This window comes from Lissotriton helveticus, chromosome 4_1 (assembly GCF_964261635.1).
Source record: "Lissotriton helveticus chromosome 4_1, aLisHel1.1, whole genome shotgun sequence".
In the NCBI taxonomy this organism is placed as follows: Eukaryota; Metazoa; Chordata; class Amphibia; order Caudata; family Salamandridae; genus Lissotriton; species Lissotriton helveticus.
Genome location: NC_136063.1, coordinates 1,954,088,093 through 1,954,107,367, shown reverse-complemented (window position 1 = coordinate 1,954,107,367; position 19,275 = coordinate 1,954,088,093). Strand labels below are relative to the sequence as shown.

Here is a 19,275-nt window from a genome sequence, read left to right as displayed (position 1 = left end):
CGCAAACACATATGCATGAAGTCTACCATTCCTTGCAAAATACCCATACAGCCTATGGACCACATTTTTAGCTATTTGGTTAACTAATAGGAGTCATTTTTAGGTCTCGGTGAAGCGAGCGAAGCTCGCTCTCGCCAGAGACCTATAGTTAGCGGCTTAGCTTCCCAGGAGGACAGCACTGGCCGCGTGCGGCGATTTGTTAAGGTCACGCGCACGAGAACGCGCTCGCGGCCAGGTGCTGTCCTCCTCGAAAGCTGCCTCCCTTCCCCGTGCAGGGCGGGCCGCCGCGCTGCCTGCGGCGACCCGGAAGCATTGCCGGCCAAACCGGAAGTAGGTGCTGTCCTGCAGAGCACCGCTTTTCAACTCTCTGCTCCTCATTGCCGGAGACGGCTTTTCAAGCTCCTCGTTTTATAATTGTCATTCAGTGGTGTCAATGCCTTCCGTTGTCAGTGTCTTATTTCAAAGCGGGGGCTTCTTGGTAAACTTACCGACCACAGCGGGAATGCATGGTTGGGGACCTGGAAGTCGTAACACGGGGAAGCCCTATTTAATGTTTAGAGTCAATTTCGATTTTACTTCTTAACTGTCTGTTTGTACTTATAACGCATTTAAGCGGGTAAATCTCCTCACGTTGCGTACGGGATCCTATGGTAAGCGCTCTCACAACTTGGGGTAATGTCCGCGCTGCAAGAAATTGCATAAACGAAGCCTCGCTAGGAGCATTTCCTATGTACCGATGGAGACAGACATCATCACACTGAATGCTGCGCTGCAAGTTCAGGGGAAGAAAGGCGAGTGTTTCTGTGCCCTTCCGTAGTGGACCAGCAGTAACATTGTTCGCCATTTCTGTCCTGGATGGAGGGAAGGGGGGCTTCAAATAACTCGAAAATACCCTCCCTTTTCAGATTCAGGATGACTTGGTGACATCAGTAGAGCGCTGCCACTGTCACGTTTGGACCCCTATATTTGATTGCACATTTAAAGGAATAACCGAACATCACTGCAATTCGGAAATTACTTGTTTTTATTAAGTTGATAGGGGTTTCCGATTCACGTAACTGTTTCCTTTTGGTGTTTCGGTAGAACTGTTATAGTTTCATAAATTCAGAAATGTTAAGGGAATATTGAGGAAATACTATGGAATCTTTTATGTCTTGCATGAAGGAACGTTAGGTAGGGCCGAAGTTCTGAAATAAATGCTAATGGACGTGATGGGATGGTGAATGCTGCGCAGATTAGGAGGGGTGAATTGGATGATACAACTTTATTAACCAACTCCTTTTTCACCCCTACAAACATGAGTATATATACCTATAACTTGTTTAACTTGGCACCGGCAAGACCTGGGTCACTTAAAGCCCTGCCTTTACGGCTGACAGCGTCTCTCCACCCATTGTCCTCTTAAGGATTTTTGGCGAATGCCGCCCTAGTCACGTATGATTTAATAAGCATGCGGTGCGTGCTAAGAGTGGAATGCACTATACCCGAAATAGGCCATACCTTATCATGCCGAAATGTCACAGTGCCTCTTTCTTTATTTGCATCCAGATGTATATTAGAACAGGCGTGCACTTAAACCGGCTGGCACATATTAAAACAAGCCCAGACTGTTGGCTTTATCAGTGTTTGTTAGCTGCAGAAGATGACTAAGTAACAACAATAACTGTGTGGTAACTTATAGTGAACGTGCCTCAGTTCTGTAATTATGAAACTGTGAAATAACTATACCACTCTATTAGAAACGTTATATTAATTTTTTTGTAAAATACTTTTATTAATTGACACTTTAAAAAATGTCTTGAAGCTGGTAATTAATACTTGGTAGCCGCTGCCCATGACGCATCTTTATCACTGCAGATCTGTTACATTTAGAGCCTGCGCCCTGCCCGGCACCCCTCCTGCCCGGTGCGGAGCCCTTTGGCCCGCACTTTCAGGCCACCAGAAGCTGATGGTACCTTCGAGGCTGCATGCACCACAAAGGAGTCCCTCCAAGGGGACATCAAAGGCTGGTAGTGCCCACAAGTGAAGATATTTTTTTTTCACGCCCACGAGAGGGCAAAAATGAAGAACATCATAGGGACCCGTCTCAGTATCTGTTTTTTTTTAACTTAGCACCGGCAAGACCCGGGTCACTTAAAGCCCTGCCTTTACGGCTGACAGCGTCTCTCCACCCATTGTCCTCTTAAGGATTTTTGGTGTCCAGAGCAAGACTTATTTCAGCAAAGTTTAAGATTTAATTTAATATTGTTGGCACCATGTGGACTTGAATCAGCAGGAAACTGGTAATGAAATTCAAAGTTTTCTGAACATGGGCCTCTGCTGGATGTCTTGCCCACTGCCCCCAAAATCCATAAGATCTCACTGAGTGCAAATAATTTGGGGCGGGGAAGATGGCTTTTGCGCCTTTCTGCCATGTATGGATTAAAGATATCGGTACGATGCCCTTTAGTGACGTAGAACGTTAGCAGATTCAGACTGGCCTATAAGGAAATTAAACGGTGCACGATTTGCTAGTCTGACAAGTCAGCATGAAGGCCGTTGTTTGGCTGTTTGGACTAGTTTGACGGTCTGCTGAGCAGGTTGTACGATTGATTTTTCTGATATCAAAACAAAATTGCCAAAAGCAATCTCAAATTTATGCAGGATTCCATTATTTGCAAAATACTTATACAGCTTGCCTTTCTTTACAAGTTCATAACGGTTGCACTTCGCATACAGTGTCAACGTTTTTTTAATCTTTCTAATGCACTAATAAAGTCCATTTTTACGTCTCGTGGCGTTTACAGTGCGTAGCGCTGATTCGCCAGAGTCCTATTGCCCGGGCGTGAGATGCATCATCAGAGCTGTGTGAATAATAACAGCTGTGAGCCCGTGCCGGAGGTGCATCATCAGAGCTGTGTGAATAATAACAGCTGTGAGCCCGTGCCGGAGGTGCATCATCAGAGCTGTGTGAATAATAACAGCTGTGAGCCCGTGCCCGAGGTGCATCATTAGAGCTGTGTGAATAATAACTGCGTCAGCCCCGTGCGTGAGGTGCATCATCAGAGCTGTGTGAATAATAACAGCGGTGAGCCCGTGCCTAAGGTGCATCATCAGAGCTGTGTGAATAATAGCAGCTGTGAGCCCGTGCCTAAGGTGCATCATCAGAGCTGTGTAAATAACTGCGTCAGCCCCGTACGTGAGGTGCATCATCAGAGCTGTGTGAATAACAACTGTGAGCCCGTGCGTGAGGTGCATCATCAGAACTGTGTGAATAATAACTGCGTCAGCCCCGTGGTTGAGGTGCATCATCCACATTGCTCATGTCACCCAAATTCCTGCACTCTCTACCACACTGCTTTCAAGAACAGCATACTCCTGCACACACTCTCACTGCCCACCAATTCAAAGTTTGATAAAAAATGTATGCAACGCACTGTCATACACAATGCCAATAACTCAAACTTTAATGCTGCGAGACCTATTGCATTGTAAATGCTTGTTAATTTGGTGGCTGGGTCTATTTTGTGTCCCAGTCTGACCCTGACAGCCAGATTCCACAAAAGTGAGGTCAGTCACGTTGCTTTTTAGCCAAACCTACCTGACACTGGAGCAAGAATCTACAGCAACCAAAATATAATTGTTTTAGTTGAGAGAAGTAAGTGGGATAATATCATCTAAATACCCCATGTCAAAAGGCTGTAAAGCGTTAATGGGAATGGATAACTTAGATCACGCAATAAAAGACATTTTCAATGTATTATTTTAAAAACTAGTCATTGTAACCCATACCGTTAGTCTTCTCTGGCATTAGTGGCCACTAGCACCTTTGCAGAAGCAGTGTTAACACAGCCGTTGCTCAGGCATCATTTGAGGTCAGTCCTTCGTGGAAGGCTTTAATTATATCCTACCTTACTTTTCCATTAGGAATGCACCTGTTACTACATCCTGGGATAAACTCATTAGGGTTGTCCACCAGTCCAACGGTGCATATACACTTGACCAGAAAAGCTGTTGGGTACATTTGTGCTTTTAAATTTGCCTGTGTTGCTAGTGCATTGTGTGGGTCAACATTTGTTTGTTAACTGGTTCAGCTGCAACCTTGACAAATATTACAGCCACCTTTCTGACTGAAGCAGCTGTGGAATTCCTTTAAACATATTCCTTTATGCTTATGTGCCATAGTGGGATGTGCATGCACAAGAAGCAGTTCTTTAACATGACTACCTTCCCCTTTTAGTCTTACTCAGCTTTTACTTGGATCCTTTATAACTTTTCATCATTGTTTCGAGCTGAACGTAATGAGCTGATAGATTTCAAACAATCAGAGAAGACCTGTGTTGGTTTGCTTCTTGTGGGGTCATAATAATGCCTGTAAGTCTGTTGTTTGTCTGCTAAGACCTAATGTATAAGAGAATGTCAGCATTAGCTGCGCTTCTAAACCCTCACATTTCTCCTGATCTTCTGTCACTTTCATAAATTGTTCAAGAAAAAGCAACGTGAGGAGCAACCCAGTCACCCGGGGACCCGTGTAGATTGATGAATAATACCACTAAATGATTACGACATTCATTTTACGAGTGTCGTGATCCACAATTGAATTTAAAAATACTGTTTTTTAATTTGATTGTGGAACACAACACTTGTAGTATGGTTGTCGTAAATGACATCACACTCTTCCTGTTAATCACATGTAAATAATATTGTATATAGCGCTAGCGCACTTGTAAAGTTCCTGCGTGATGGTTTCAAAGGAAGGAGCAAATCAAAGCAGTTAAAGATCCAGAAGTTAGTTTATTCAGTTCCACAGGTTATCCATGTGAGTGCGTCCATCCCCAATGAAGCACAGGCAGTTAATGAGTGTTGATCAACTGACATGCTTCGTTGAAGATAGACTTCACGAGCGATACACATTTCAAAAATAAGCATTTTTAGAATGGTGCATGCTGCGAACATGGAATGGTAAACATGTCATACAATTGAAAATGGAATAAAAACTACAGACATACATGCAGGTAAATAAATATACAATACAAGCCCTTTACATTATCTCCATCCCATAAAAATGAAAATAAAATAAAGGAATCATGACATAAAAATCCTTAAATCTAGTAAGAATAGAACAATTACGATGTGTTCTGTGAAAACCTGAAGAAGAAGGTGTACTCTGAGAAGGCATGAAATGATCAGCTTGAAAATTTGATGAAGTATGAGAAAGATAATTAGATGAGGCCCCAATGGAAAATGAGAACAATCAATGTTTTATTCTGTGAGAGAACACTTAGAAGTAAGAATTTGAGAGGCCTGTTCAGGAGACAGCTTGGCCAGGACCCTCTTGTTCCACAATCAACCGTTTGTTGAGCGCGACAACTCACCCGTAAGGGTCTCAAGGCACTGGGGGTGGGGGAGTGCAGGTTCCGGTCCATCAAGGAGGGGGTCCGTTGAAGAGCCAGGTCTTGAGGTCTCTTACGAAGATGGGAAGCGTTGTTGTTTGTCTGAGGTGGAGCAGAAGGGCGTTCCAGGCCTTGGACGTGAGGAAGGAGGAGCGGCCTCCCTATCTGATTTTTCTGGTGCGTGGGACCATGGCGTAGGAGAGCTGGGCTGGTTGTAGGGTCCTTTGGGGTGCGTGGATTTGAGTCGGCTGTTCAGGTATGCTGGTGGTGTCGTGGAGGGCCTTGTGTGCGTGGGTGAGCATCTTGAAGGTGACTTTTGCCTCGATGGGGAGCCAGTGGAGTGTGCACAGGTGCTGAGAGATGTGGCAGTGTTTTGGCAGGTTGAGGACCAGACTTGCGACAGCGTTCTGGATGTTCTGTAGCTTGCAGGTGAGGTTTTTGTTTATTCCGGTGCAGAGTGCATTAATGTAGTTGAGTATGCTGGTGACCAGGGCGTGAGTGACAGTCTTTCTGTGTTCAAGGGGGATCCATTTGAAGGTCTTACGTAAGAGACAGAGGGTGTGGAAGCAGGAGGACGAGACTGAGTTAATCTGGCAATCCATTTTGAGCTTGGACTCCAGGATGATTCCCAGGTTGCGTGCATGATTTGTGGGGTGGGTGGGTTTCTGAGGGCGGGGGGCCACCAGGTGTTGGTCCCCGGAAGCTTGTCTCCTTTCTGGTGAAGAATTGGCTTGGTAGTTTGGTCTACCCTGTTCCCATGATGCACTGGGCCAGGGACAGACTAATTTGCATATAGCCAGGTTCTGAGCTGGGATGGGGCAGTGAGCTAAATAACGGTGATGGATCAAGCCCTGATCTTTGGACTGGGTAAGAGTGGTCTGCTTAATTCAGACACTCTGTTCATCACCACCCCCTTTTCTGAATCGTTTTTGGCCACTATATGTGTGGCAGGGTATACTCAGACATGAGTCCCTTGCTCACTGCTCCATCAGGATTCAAGCAAGCCGGGCCGACGACGGCTGTAATGCCAGAAACCGGTCCCCGGAAGCTTGTCTCCTTTCTGGTGAAGAATTGGCTTGGTAGTTAGGTCTGCCCTGTTCCCATGATGCACTGGGCCAGGGACAGACTAATTTGCATATAGCCAGGTTCTGAGCTTGGATGGGGCAGTGAGCTAAATAACGGTGATGGATCAAGCCCTGATCTTTGGACTGGGTAAGAGTGGTCTGCTTAATTCAGACACTCTGTTCATCACCACCCCCTTTTCTGAATCTTTTTTGGCCACTATAGGTGTGGCAGGGTATACTCAGACATGAGTCCCTTGCTCACTGCTCCATCAGGATTCAAGCAAGCCGGGCGGACGACGGCTGTAATGCCAGAAACCGGTCCCCGGTAGCTTGTCTCCTTTCTGGTGAAGAATTGGCTTGGTAGTTTGGTCTGTCCTGTTCCCATGATGCACTGGGCCAGGGACAGACTAATTTGCATATAGCCAGGTTCTGAGCTGGGATGGGGCAGTGAGCTAAATAACGGTGATGGATCAAGCCCTGATCTTTGGACTGGGTAAGAGTGGTCTGCTTAATTCAGACACTCTGTTCATCACCACCCCCTTTTCTGAATCGTTTTTGGCCACTATAGGTGTGGCAGGGTATACTCAGACATGAGTCCCTTGCTCACTGCTCCATCAGGATTCAAGCAAGCCGGGCCGACGACGGCTGTAATGCCAGAAACCGGTCCCCGGAAGCTTGTGTCCTTTCTGGTGAAGAATTGGCTTGGTAGTTTGGTCTGCCCTGTTCCCGTGATGCACTGGGCCAGGGACAGACTAATTTGCATATAGCCAGGTTCTGAGCTGGGATGGGGCAGTGAGCTAAATAACGGTGATGGATCAAGCCCTGATCTTTGGACTGGGTAAGAGTGGTCTGCTTAATTCAGACACTCTGTTCATCACCACCCCCTTTTCTGAATCGTTTTTGGCCACTATAGGTGTGGCAGGGTATACTCAGACATGAGTCCCTTGCTCACTGCTCCATCAGGATTCAAGCAAGCCGGGCCGACGACGGCTGTATTGCCAGAAACCGGTCCCCGGAAGCTTGTCTCCTTTCTGGTGAAGAATTGGCTTGGTAGTTTGGTCTGCCCTGTTCCCATGATGCACTGGGCCAGGGACAGACTAATTTGCATATAGCCAGGTTCTGAGCTGGGATGGGGCAGTGAGCTAAATAACAGTGATGGATCAAGCCCTGATCTTTGGACTGGGTAAGAGTGGTCTGCTTAATTCAGACACTCTGTTCATCACCACCCCCTTTTCTGAATCGTTTTTGGCCACTATAGGTGTGGCAGGGTATACTCCGACATGAGTCCCTTGCTCACTGCTCCATCAGGATTCAAGCAAGCCGGGCCGACGACGGCTGAAATGCCAGAAACCGGTCCCCGGAAGCTTGTCTCCTTTCTGGTGAAGAATTGGCTTGGTAGTTTGGTCTGCCCTGTTCCCATGATGCACTGGGCCAGGGACAGACTAATTTGCATATAGCCAGGTTCTGAGCTGGGATGGGGCAGTGAGCTAAATAACGGTGATGGATCAAGCCCTGATCTTTGGACTGGGTAAGAGTGGTCTGCTTAATTCAGACACTCTGTTCATCACCACCCCCTTTTCTGAATCGTTTTTGGTCACTATAGGTGTGGCAGGGTATACTCAGACATGAGTCCCTTGCTCACTGCTCCATCAGGATTCAAGCAAGCCGGGCCGACGACGGCTGTAATGCCAGAAACCGGTCCCCGGAAGCTTGTCTCCTTTCTGGTGAAGAATTGGCTTGGTAGTTTGGTCTGCCCTGTTCCCATGATGCACTGGGCCAGGGACAGACTAATTTGCATATAGCCAGGTTCTGAGCTGGGATGGGGCAGTGAGCTAAATAACGGTGATGGATCAAGCCCTGATCTTTGGACTGGGTAAGAGTGGTCTGCTTAATTCAGACACTCTGTTCATCACCACCCCCTTTTCTGAATCGTTTTTGGCCAGTATAGGTGTAGCAGGGTATACTCAGACATGAGTCCCTTGCTCACTGCTCCATCAGGATTCAAGCAAGCCGGGCCGACGAGGCTGAAATGCCAGAAACCGGTCCCCGGTAGCTTGTCTCCTTTCTGGTGAAGAATTGGCTTGGTAGTTGGTCTGCCCTGTTCCCATGATGCACTGGGCCAGGGACAGACTAATTTGCATATAGCCAGGTTCTGAGCTGGGATGGGGCAGTGAGCTAAATAACGGTGATGGATCAAGCCCTGATCTTTGGACTGGGAAAGAGTGGTCTGCTTAATTCAGACACTCTGTTCATCACCACCCCCTTTTCTGAATCGTTTTTGGCCAGTATAGGTGTGGCAGGGTATACTCAGACATGAGTCCCTTGCTCACTGCTCCATCAGGATTCAAGCAAGCCGGGCCGACGAGGCTGAAATGCCAGAAACCGGTCCCCGGTAGCTTGTCTCCTTTCTGGTGAAGAATTGGCTTGGTTGTTTGGTCTGCCCTGTTCCCATGATGCACTGGGCCAGGGACAGACTAATTTGCATATAGCCAGGTTCTGAGCTGGGATGGGGCAGTGAGCTAAATAACGGTGATGGATCAAGCCCTGATCTTTGGACTGGGTAAGAGTGGTCTGCTTAATTCAGACACTCTGTTCATCACCACCCCCTTTTCTGAATTGCACTGTACACAGGCACTGATATATGTCCAAAACTACGCATAGTCATCTTGGTAAGTGCCACTGTATAAGGCTTCATGGACCTACTTGGTTGAAGGCCAGTCTCAATAAACTACACATTTTTCTCTTTTGCCAAGCTACTATGGAAGTCAAATAAAACCTGCAATGATCAGTGGGAGTAAGCATTGCCAATGGACTATATCTTAACGTAACTCTCCCGTCACACACTCTTCAACAACACACCCACTCATAAACATGTTCAGTCACACACACACAGACACACACACAACACACACAGACAATGTTGTCTTATGTCCTTCTTAAATCACCTACTTTGGAACTTTGAGCTATGCGATTTACTGAAAAAAATCATCACACATTTTGCACATTTCAGAATCTCAGTATAATAGATTTTATATTTTCATAACTTTTTTCAAACTTCAATTTAACAATAAATATAACAAAGACTGGGTGCGATTCACAAAGGTAAACTGAGATGAAAGTCTAAGTTTACGACTTTCAGTATTCACGAAGGGCATTTATGAGGAGTAAATTTAGACTTTTGTCTCAGTTGAAATAAAGTTTTGGTCCTAAGTTTAACCACGACCAAAACTGAGACAAAAGTCTAACCTTAATACTCGTAAATGTCCTTTGTGAATACCGAAAGTCATAAAGTTAGACTTTCATCTCAGTTTACCTTTGTGATTCTGGCTCTATGTGTTAGTTGTCAGGCAATAACATGAGGATTTAGAAAAGCCGTTGTAACTTACCGAAAACTACATTCTGTAATACTTTTTGTGCTTTTTTGTTAATGACCTCTCCCAACCCCATTTTAAGGTAAAACTACTTTCTTCTTCAAGTTGGCCCCACATATCAGCCAGCTGTTAGAGCATTCCACATGAAGGCCAGTTATTACTGCAAATTACCGCAATATAAATTTCCATTGATATAAACGCGTTTGCTTGTCTACCCTGTTGAACGGTCATTCTGATCACTGGTTTAATACACACTGTGGAGAATCTACAGTTGATCTGGTGAACTCAGATTCTCAGGGGTTATAATTGACCACCATTTTCTCAACCAAGTGCTGTACACTATGGATAAGAAGGCAGAGGAATTAGTGTAGTCAAGTATTTGGCTTTGCAAGGTTTATTTAGAACCTCACTAACCTCAGATAAATGGGTAGTGGTTTATCAGAAAGATGAGTTACAGTCTTCTCAATCCTAAGTCGTACACCTGGTAAAGGCATGATAGGCGTTGCTGCTGGGGAATTCTTTGGTAGGGTCATTAATAAAAGTAGCATGCCTCCAATGTTCTGCCACTTTTGTGCTTTTTTTAATGAATATATGATCAATGTAATGTTGAGGTTCAAATGAAACACTTTTAAATTTTTTACTCAGATTGTTGCGACTAAAAGCAAGTTGATCCCCATGGGTCTTGCGCTCTATTTTAGGTATGTTATATTTATAACTATATACCATAGCCTTACAACTGGTTTTACTATATAAAGTATAGCAGAAAACATTAACTGTAGTGTTTAGCAAAGCATTGTACCTTTTCAATACATATGTCTATGCCTTTGCATACATGGACTTTGAAACAAATAATGCCAAAGCTCTTACAAATAAGAACAAAGTTTAACATTGATAAAGCTGTTGCATGCAGGAAATGTTGGCGTACAATAGGTCCATAGGAATTATGTGATACTGCAATTCTGCAGCCCTGATGTTGTTTGCATAATTATGGGTTTGACACTTTTGCACCTAATCCATTATCTGCTGCATAATGTGTAGGATTAGCAAAAACAAAATTGTTTCTAGCTCAAACAGATAAAAAGTTACTGAAAACCCGCCATATATGTTTGCAGCATGGGGGAGGCCCTTCACAAATATTACCCGAGTATTAAAGTGGTACTAATGAGGTCAACCATTTGCTAAGATAAAGTTAACATGGGTAACAATGTCAATATAATTAAGTAATATTGTCATCAAATGCGCTGCATTACACTGCATAATTTACTGATCCTTGTCACATAAATTTGATCCTCATCTGCTGCATAATTCCAGTTGCCCCGATGCACACTTGTCATCACATTGACAGCCATTAAATCGACAAAAGCATGTTTTTGTCTTGTTCACAGGCTCCACTTGCTCTTAACATAGATGTGGACCCTAAAATGCTAAGGGCCTGCTTTAGATCTCAGCGGATGGGTTGCTCCGTCACAATGTGATGGATATCCCGCCTGCCGCAATTCATTGTGCTGGAGTAACCCGTCCACCCAGATCTAAATCAGGCCCTATGTCTAGAATTAGAATAGTTTTAAAAAGGAAAGGGAGGTCTCCTTTAAGATCCAATCAGGGACAAGGAGTAAAATATGAAAAGTAAAAAAGCCCTAGCTGACCGTTAAATTTGGGAAAAAAAGGGGGGGGCATACATTAAATCAAGAGAATGTTCTCATAGCTCTTAAGTAACCACCATAACCACATGTATATTGAATCACATAAAAAATACACAGAGATGAAAAACAATTACAAAAATGAGTATAGAAAAGTGTACAATTTATTAGGGAAGTTATACATTCATAAAACAATTTACTTTATTTAAAAACTTTTCAGTGCCATCAAGAAACATTTAAAAAAAATGTGTCAAGCAATATAAGAAATATTTAAAAACATATATTTGTTACAAAAGTTGTCGACGCAGCGTTTCGGTAAAACGATAGGACCTTCATCAGGACAGGGTTCTTGTGTTATCAATGTTGTGTAGATGGTCCCAAATTACCACCTCATTGGTCGGTCTTAAATCCAAACTCTTTCTTGTCTATGGATATTTAGTGCACTATTGTTTTTCATTAATAGTATGCTGCTACTCAGTCTTGTCTATCAAGAATACTATTCCAGAGTCAAGGGAGCCACAGAGTTCATGAAAGTGTAGATAGATAACCCATTAATGTGGGGAGTAGGCCAATCGATGCAGCGACTAGCTGGATGCACCTGATACTCGTGCCGTTTTTAGTGCGCCCTAGTCAATTGGCGTTGCTTTCATATATGCCACATGGAGCCGAATTTTTCAGTTTTATCGTGCTCTTCGGAAATCACATTGTCTCCCTGCTCCTCTTGTATCTCGCCGTATTCGGGATCCCGAATACGTAATTGGTAATACAGAGAATACGCGACTCACGGCCTCGCCCCCTTAATGTCCCCACACTATTCATTCCCCAACTCCTAGAACTCTGCCTTACGAGAAATTTCTTTACTTTTAATAATCACTACTACCAACAGATCAAGGGTACCTCTACGGGCGTGATTTTTGCCCAAAATCTAGCGATTCTGTTCATGGATTAACTAGAAACAGGTTGCATTCTGACTACAGCAAACCCATTTTTTTCAGGCATTTGCCTCTGGCGAAGATATATAGATGATATCTTTATCATCTGGAGACATGACACCAATGCTTTACAACATTTTTTACACTGGCTAAACAATAACTGCCATCACATCTGACAAATTCACCATCACATCTGACAAATTATCTATTGCCTTTCTAGTCCTGACCATCTTTCACTCCAAAGGAGAACTATTAACGCGTCTCTACAGAAAACCCATGGGCCTGGTACTGCCCCCGCGATGTTCTTCTCACCCCCAAACCCAAAACTGAACTAGAAAGAATTGCCTGCGTCACCACTTTTTCTCCAGTGTCAAACCAAATCCGCAAAACGATAATTCAGCACTGGCCAATAATATATGCAGGTAGTTTGAACATTGAGAGACCACTCTTTGCTTTTCGAAAAAGCCGCAATTTAAAACATCACCCTGTGAGAGCAGCCTTTCTAAATCCCAGTCCGCACACAACACTTGATTCAATGTGGGTTATGGCCCCTATTTTGGGACACTGCAAATGTGGTGGATGCAATATATGTGAATTTACAATTGAAGGAAAATGTTTCACTTTTAATAACATTACGATAAATTGTCGTGCCTTCTCAAACTGCAATACGTGCAATGTAATCTACCTAATACAGTGTCCTTGTCCTAAATTGTATATTGGTCAGACAACGCATAAAGTAAAAACAAGGATTTGTCAGCACCTAAGCAGGATCGGGTGCAAAACACCTAACGCACCGTTGGTAGGACATTTCACACAGGCCAACCATGATGCAGATGACATTCGCTGGACTATCCTCAAAGTAATGAAATTGCCACAAAGAGGTGGCAACATGGTCCAACTACTGAACAGAGAAGAGCTAAAATCAATAATTCTCTTGGACACTATCAGGAACGGCCTAAACAGGACTGAAGACTGGGCAACCCTGTTATGAACTTTATACAATCTCCCTGATCCCAAACTGCTCCTCATTTGCAGAGATGTCACTCATTGAACACTAGTATTACAGATGGAACAATTTAGAACTCTCTTGAAATGGACATAAGGTCCTTGGCAGACCATATTGCCCAAATGCTGATCAGTGCCAATTCTCTGCTAGTCAACCGTGAAATTCAAAATGTAAATGTGTTTTTAAATTTTTCCAAAAGTAAATTTTTCCAAAAGTATCTTGAATTGTCGAAAGTCACCTGCTCCTCTGAGCAACTCGGGGCATCCTTTTCACTTGCACTTCCACTAATTCCTTCACCCTTTTTTATTGTAGGCACCACCTTCCCCACATTAGATTATGCTGTGAACTTAATTGCGTTCATTGCCCCTGCATATTTTGGCCCGGTGTGCAGTCTTTCTTCCCTTCCAATCTGCACACTCACCCAGATGGCGCCCGCTCGCGTTCTATTTAAACGCACCTCACTCTGCAGTCCCCAGTTCCTGCCATCGTGCTGCGGAACCCACGGCACACCGTTGCTGGCTTCACTGAAGGTAAGAGCGACTGCCCATGCTGAAGTCCCCCCTCCCCCTCCCTCTACCCCGTTCGATACACTTGTCAGCTAACTGTCACCCCCTTTCCTTACCCCTTGCAGCAAACACCCGGCCCGCGCTATCAATACCTCCCAGAACACGGAGGCAGCTACCTGGCCTGGCCACATCCGATCCGGATACTCTTGATCCAGAGCTCCGCTCTATCACTCTACCCCATTTGGACCTCCATTTAAAGGTACCCGCCCTACCCGTCTCACCCAAACTAATTTACATTAATGTTGAGACAATGCCTAGACCGATTTTCTTTTTTTTTTTTCACTCCCTCTCTAGCAGTGCGGTTTCACCACATCAAGTTTCAACCGCCCAACGGAGGCTTAAATCCTTCCCAACGCCACGCTGCAAATGGCCCAACTGCCCGGTAAGCCTCCCCTGCTTATATCCAAGTGCATGGCACTCTAAATCATAAAACTTAAATGAGCAATGTCGTATATGGCATGTAATTCTCACTTGTCTCCACCATAATGTTTACTTAATTAAAAAGCCCTGACGACAATATATCCCAGCATGTACAATTCTCTACAAACCTTGCCACACCGCCCTGCACCATCCTTCAATCCCTGGCGTTGTTATTTCCTTTCTTAGCCTTCGCGGTATTCGTAATCGGTACCTAGGACTATCACTTCGCGATACGGGGTCTCACTTTCAATAACTTCACGTCTCACCCATCTCGAGTATCTCACCACCCCCCTTTTTTCCTTCAACATCTCTTCTCTCGCCACTCGCCAAATGTTAATTTACCTTATGTATTTCGTAGTTTTTTACTCACTTATGCTACTAGATCTAATCTATGTGTTGCCCTTCTGAAAACAGTTGCTGACATGTTGTAAAAATTTGTTCCGTCTCAGAATTTCTGACAGGCCATTGTTGTTTGTTTCCCTGTTTTTATTCCAACAGGCATTTCGGTTTAAACCAGGCAATCTTAATTATTTAGTCCTGATGATGATCCCTTTTAACTAATGAGCTTGGGATCGAAACGTCGTCGACAATGCAAAATAGTGCCACATGGTCCAATGCGTTTAATTATTGTGGTTATTATTTGGTTTAGCTTGTTGTATTAGATGATTTGTACAAGCTACCACAGCTCCAACTTTTGCCTGTAACTTGTTTTGTTTATTCTGTCATTTTTTGTTCCGTTTGTTCTCTTTCCTATGTATCGGGTGCAGGATTGTGTCCCGTTGTATTGTCTTTTTTATATCACTTGCCACTTTGAAATACATTGCCATATTAAAATTCCTTGTCCGGCTGGACACATGACATATATAGTACCCATTTAAGTCTATATCTTATTTTTTCCTCTATATCCTCATTCTAAGGACCATTGTTTGCTAAAATGGGTCTGAGAGTGGGCATATGAGTAGCTATGTGGGTGTGTGAGTAGGTGGGTGAATACCTGTGTGTCTATGAGCAAGTGTGTGAATGGTGCAATGGATTTTGCATTACTTAAGGGGCCCACAGTCAAAGCGGACCGGCAGCCGTGAGGGCAACGGCTTTCCCCGCTATCTGCCACGCCGTGAGGAAAACGGCCAGACCAACGCGAACTACCCTTCCTAGGTGCCCCAGGGAGGCGAGCAGCATTCGCGTCACCAGCGCGCCCGGAGACGCTTAAGTAAACGGAGCGTCCCGAGCTCCAGGGGGCCCACAGTCAAAGCGGACCGGCAGCCGTGAGGGCAACGGCTTTCCCCGCTATCTGCCACGCCGTGAGGGAAACGGCCAGACCAACGCGAACTACCCTTCCCAGGTGCCCCAGGGAGGCGAGCAGCATTCGCGTCACCAGCGCGCCCGGAGGCGCTTAAGTAAACGGAGCGTCCCGAGCTCCAGGGGGCCCACAGTCAAAGCGGACCGGCAGCCGTGAGGGCAACGGCTTTCCCCGCTATCTGCCACGCCGTGAGGGAAACGGCCAGACCAACGCGAACTACCCTTCCCAGGTGCCCCAGGGAGGCGAGCAGCATTCGCGTCACCAGCGCGTCCGGAGGCGCTTAAGTAAACGGAGCGTCCCGAGCTCCAGGGGGCCCACAGTCAAAGCGGACCGGCAGCCGTGAGGGCAACGGCTTTCCCCGCTATCTGCCACGCCGTGAGGGAAACGGCCAGACCAACGCAAACTACCCTTCCCAGGTGCCCCAGGGAGGCGAGCAGCATTCGCGTCACCAGCGCGCCCGGAGGCGCTTAAGTAAATGGAACGCCTCTCGACCCGCGAGTCGCGCGCGGGAGCCGCACGGGAGAAGCCCGGGCAAAGGGCGGGCCCTCTGTGGCCCTCAGAGGCACAAGGAAGCCGGGACGGGCCACCTCCCCTTGCTCCCCAGCAAAGGAAGGTATAGTTCTTCTCTTTTTTTTTTTTTCTCCATTTACTGATTACCCATGGTCTTTTGGGCTTCACAATCAAAGACACTATTTTTGAACATACCTTATTATTCATGACGCATAAGGGGGCATATTAAATTCCTACATTACAGTTAGACAATGGAAAAGCTTATCCAGAGCTATGCATCACCTACCACTATCTGCGACACAGATAATGATGACCGCCGCCAACCCCTCGATACAATGCAATCCCCGTCATATACCCCTAAAAGTTCGCAAATTGTGTCCTACTGGGAGGAACTAAACGCTTTGTGCGGGACTAACTTTATTCCAGTAACATCCTCTTCCCCCGATAAAGGCCCTAGTATCAACACTCCCGCTGACAGACCTCATGAATCATCCATACCACCCCATGAGGACAACATCCAGGCAATTGTTCTGTCGCTGGGACAAAGCGCGAAAAGGAAACATGACGGGGTAAACGATTATGAAACCCAACCCAAAACACAAACACTTTGTATTGATTCCCCATCGCCTGCCACAATCTCCATCACACCCAGGGGTGTTGCTGAAAGTTTGGAGGACAAAGTATCATCGCCTCAATTGCCATTACTACCTCAGCTTGAACTATTGTTAAGATCTATAATAGCACCTTTGTTAGAACAAATTACTGTTTTAGGGGATAGGCTGACAAGCATAGAGACAGCTATTAAAGCCAACTCTTCATCCATTATAAAGATGGCGATACCTAATTGTTCTATCCCCCAAACTGTACCTGAAGTGCCTATGGTAATTGACACAACAAAAACTGTTCCAATTGTAAGACAATTTCCCATCATGCTACCTCTAACTGCTACCAAAACCGCCCGCAAATCTTTGTCTAATACGAGAAAAAATGTCCCGATTGAAAGACAGCCTCCCAAGAGTCAAGCCCCACTGGTCACTAAAAATGCCCCAAATCTTGTGTTAACTAATTACTCTGCTGTTAGAGTAGAGCCAAATAGAGCTGCATGTATAGACTTACCTCCGGCAGCCGCACCCTTTGTGCTTGTTCTTTCAGGTGTACCGACTCCCGCCCTCAGGAAACCCGAGAGTTATCAGGACCTATTACACAAGGTCATCTTCTGGTTAGCTAAAAACAGACCCCTGCCACCCAATAAAGACGGTGGTATCTTGAGTGTTAGAAGGGTGGGTTGGCTAGGGTCATTACCTAAGGACATTCCCGGGGATTTAATTATTGTTAAATTTAGGAATAGGAACATCGTCCCCTATTTAAGATCCTCCCAGCCTCACGAAGGTGATGGTCCCATCACGATTTTGGATTTGTATGATTTCTATCCGTGTACCCCTCACACCCCCCTACCAAGACCCACAGCAGTATATAATCATTTGCTAGAAAGGGGTGGTATTAGCTCACCTGTACCCCATAGATTTGATTTATTCTAGAAATACAGCAATGTTTGAGAAGTTTTTATAAAGGGTCAAGCTTACATTTTAACCCAGCCAGTCATCTGAATGGCTATCCATAGGGCTGGCAAAATTCCTCGGGTGGGCCTGGCTAGTTAGAACTAGGGACGCTCGTAGCACTTTAAACTGAATAATTAAAATTAAAATAGCTTGCCATAGTCTATCTATCTTACTTGGGCAGTACAAATGTAATGGTTGTTTTTATATACTTGTTTTAATCTTTTTATGGACGTCTTCTTATGTACATTTAATTGAGATTTTTAAACAAATTCTTTGTCTGTTTAAAATTTGTATATGTATATTCTTGCAGTATGTCTTGTATTAGTATGCATGTCTTTTATGAAGAAAATTCGAAATAAAGACGTTAAAAACTGTAAACTGCATTACTTAAGGCATTTAAAAGAGAGAACCCTGGCCTTTGCTCTCAGCAGCAGATGACAAGAAAGAACTCCCTCGTCACAATCATTTCATGGGATATTGGGATTAAAAAAGCAATGATGCAATCACCTTCATCCCAGGTTACAGATAACTTTTCACAGTGGAAATGCAGAGAAAACACACTTGCTTTGCATTGGCCAATAGCACGAAGTTAGGATGATTAGTATTTTCCAGAAGTGGAGCTTCAACTTGGGCACTTGCTTTGTTTATATCTGTAAGTACTTCCTGTTGAGATATCATTTCTGTGGAATGAACGTTGTGCCAGAATCAATCCTGCCCTGCGTATTTATCCAAGTGGTCACCATTTTGTACAACAACTCTACCCAAGTGAAGTGCTTTCTACGGGCTAATTAGTAAGTCCTACATCATTGGGTAAATGTATAGTGTGTCTCCTACACTACAGCTGCGTAAAAGATGCAGAGAAAATATCTCCTGTAATCTTGTGTATCTGTAACTTCACCAATGTGATTGTTCCCCAAGAGTCTTCACCAGATAACTTTCCAAACTGGAGCTGCAGAGAAAAACATGTAGATGATTTATACTTTAAAGAATTAAGTGCTTCTTATTTTGATGCAGATGTGATCCTATTCCTAGGCATCAACACTTTGTCTCCAAACTCGGCGGGAAAGCTGTCCATCATCCTGGGGAAAAGGGTAAAAAGACATAGCATTCCACTAATGTATTTGAGGTAGGGCCAAACAGGAGGCATTTCTAGGCAAGTTAACATACTTCCATTCTTTAAAAGTCTAAGTGCTCTCTGTGTTTCGACCTCTTAGCCCTGGCGCCGGGAAACCCTTTGTGGGTATCTGTGCGCATTACAAATGCAAAAAATAAATAAATAAATAAATAAATAAAACATGATCTCAGGTCTCAGTAGGAGATGACAAGAAAGAAACCCCTCGAGGGAGGATAGCTGCGCAGGCCCACTCCTCAGGTCGATTTCGGCCCGGAGACTCCATCCTCCTTCCTTTTTTTGGTAATTATTTTTAATAGGGGTAGGGGCTGTGTGGCCCTCCTCCCTGGGTCGATTCCTTCCCTGGGGACACCATCTCCTGGAGCCCGCCATTTATAAATGTGGCAGGGACTCCATGCAGCCC

At 44.8% G+C, this 19,275-nt stretch overlaps 1 protein-coding gene across 3 annotated transcripts in view; it reads left to right on the top strand.

Annotated features, from left to right (window-relative positions):
• The window catches only part of FGF13 (fibroblast growth factor 13), a 1,132,668-nt gene that overhangs the window by 36,475 nt on the left and 1,076,918 nt on the right, over positions 1-19,275 (top strand). The gene's annotated exons all lie outside the window — the stretch shown is intronic.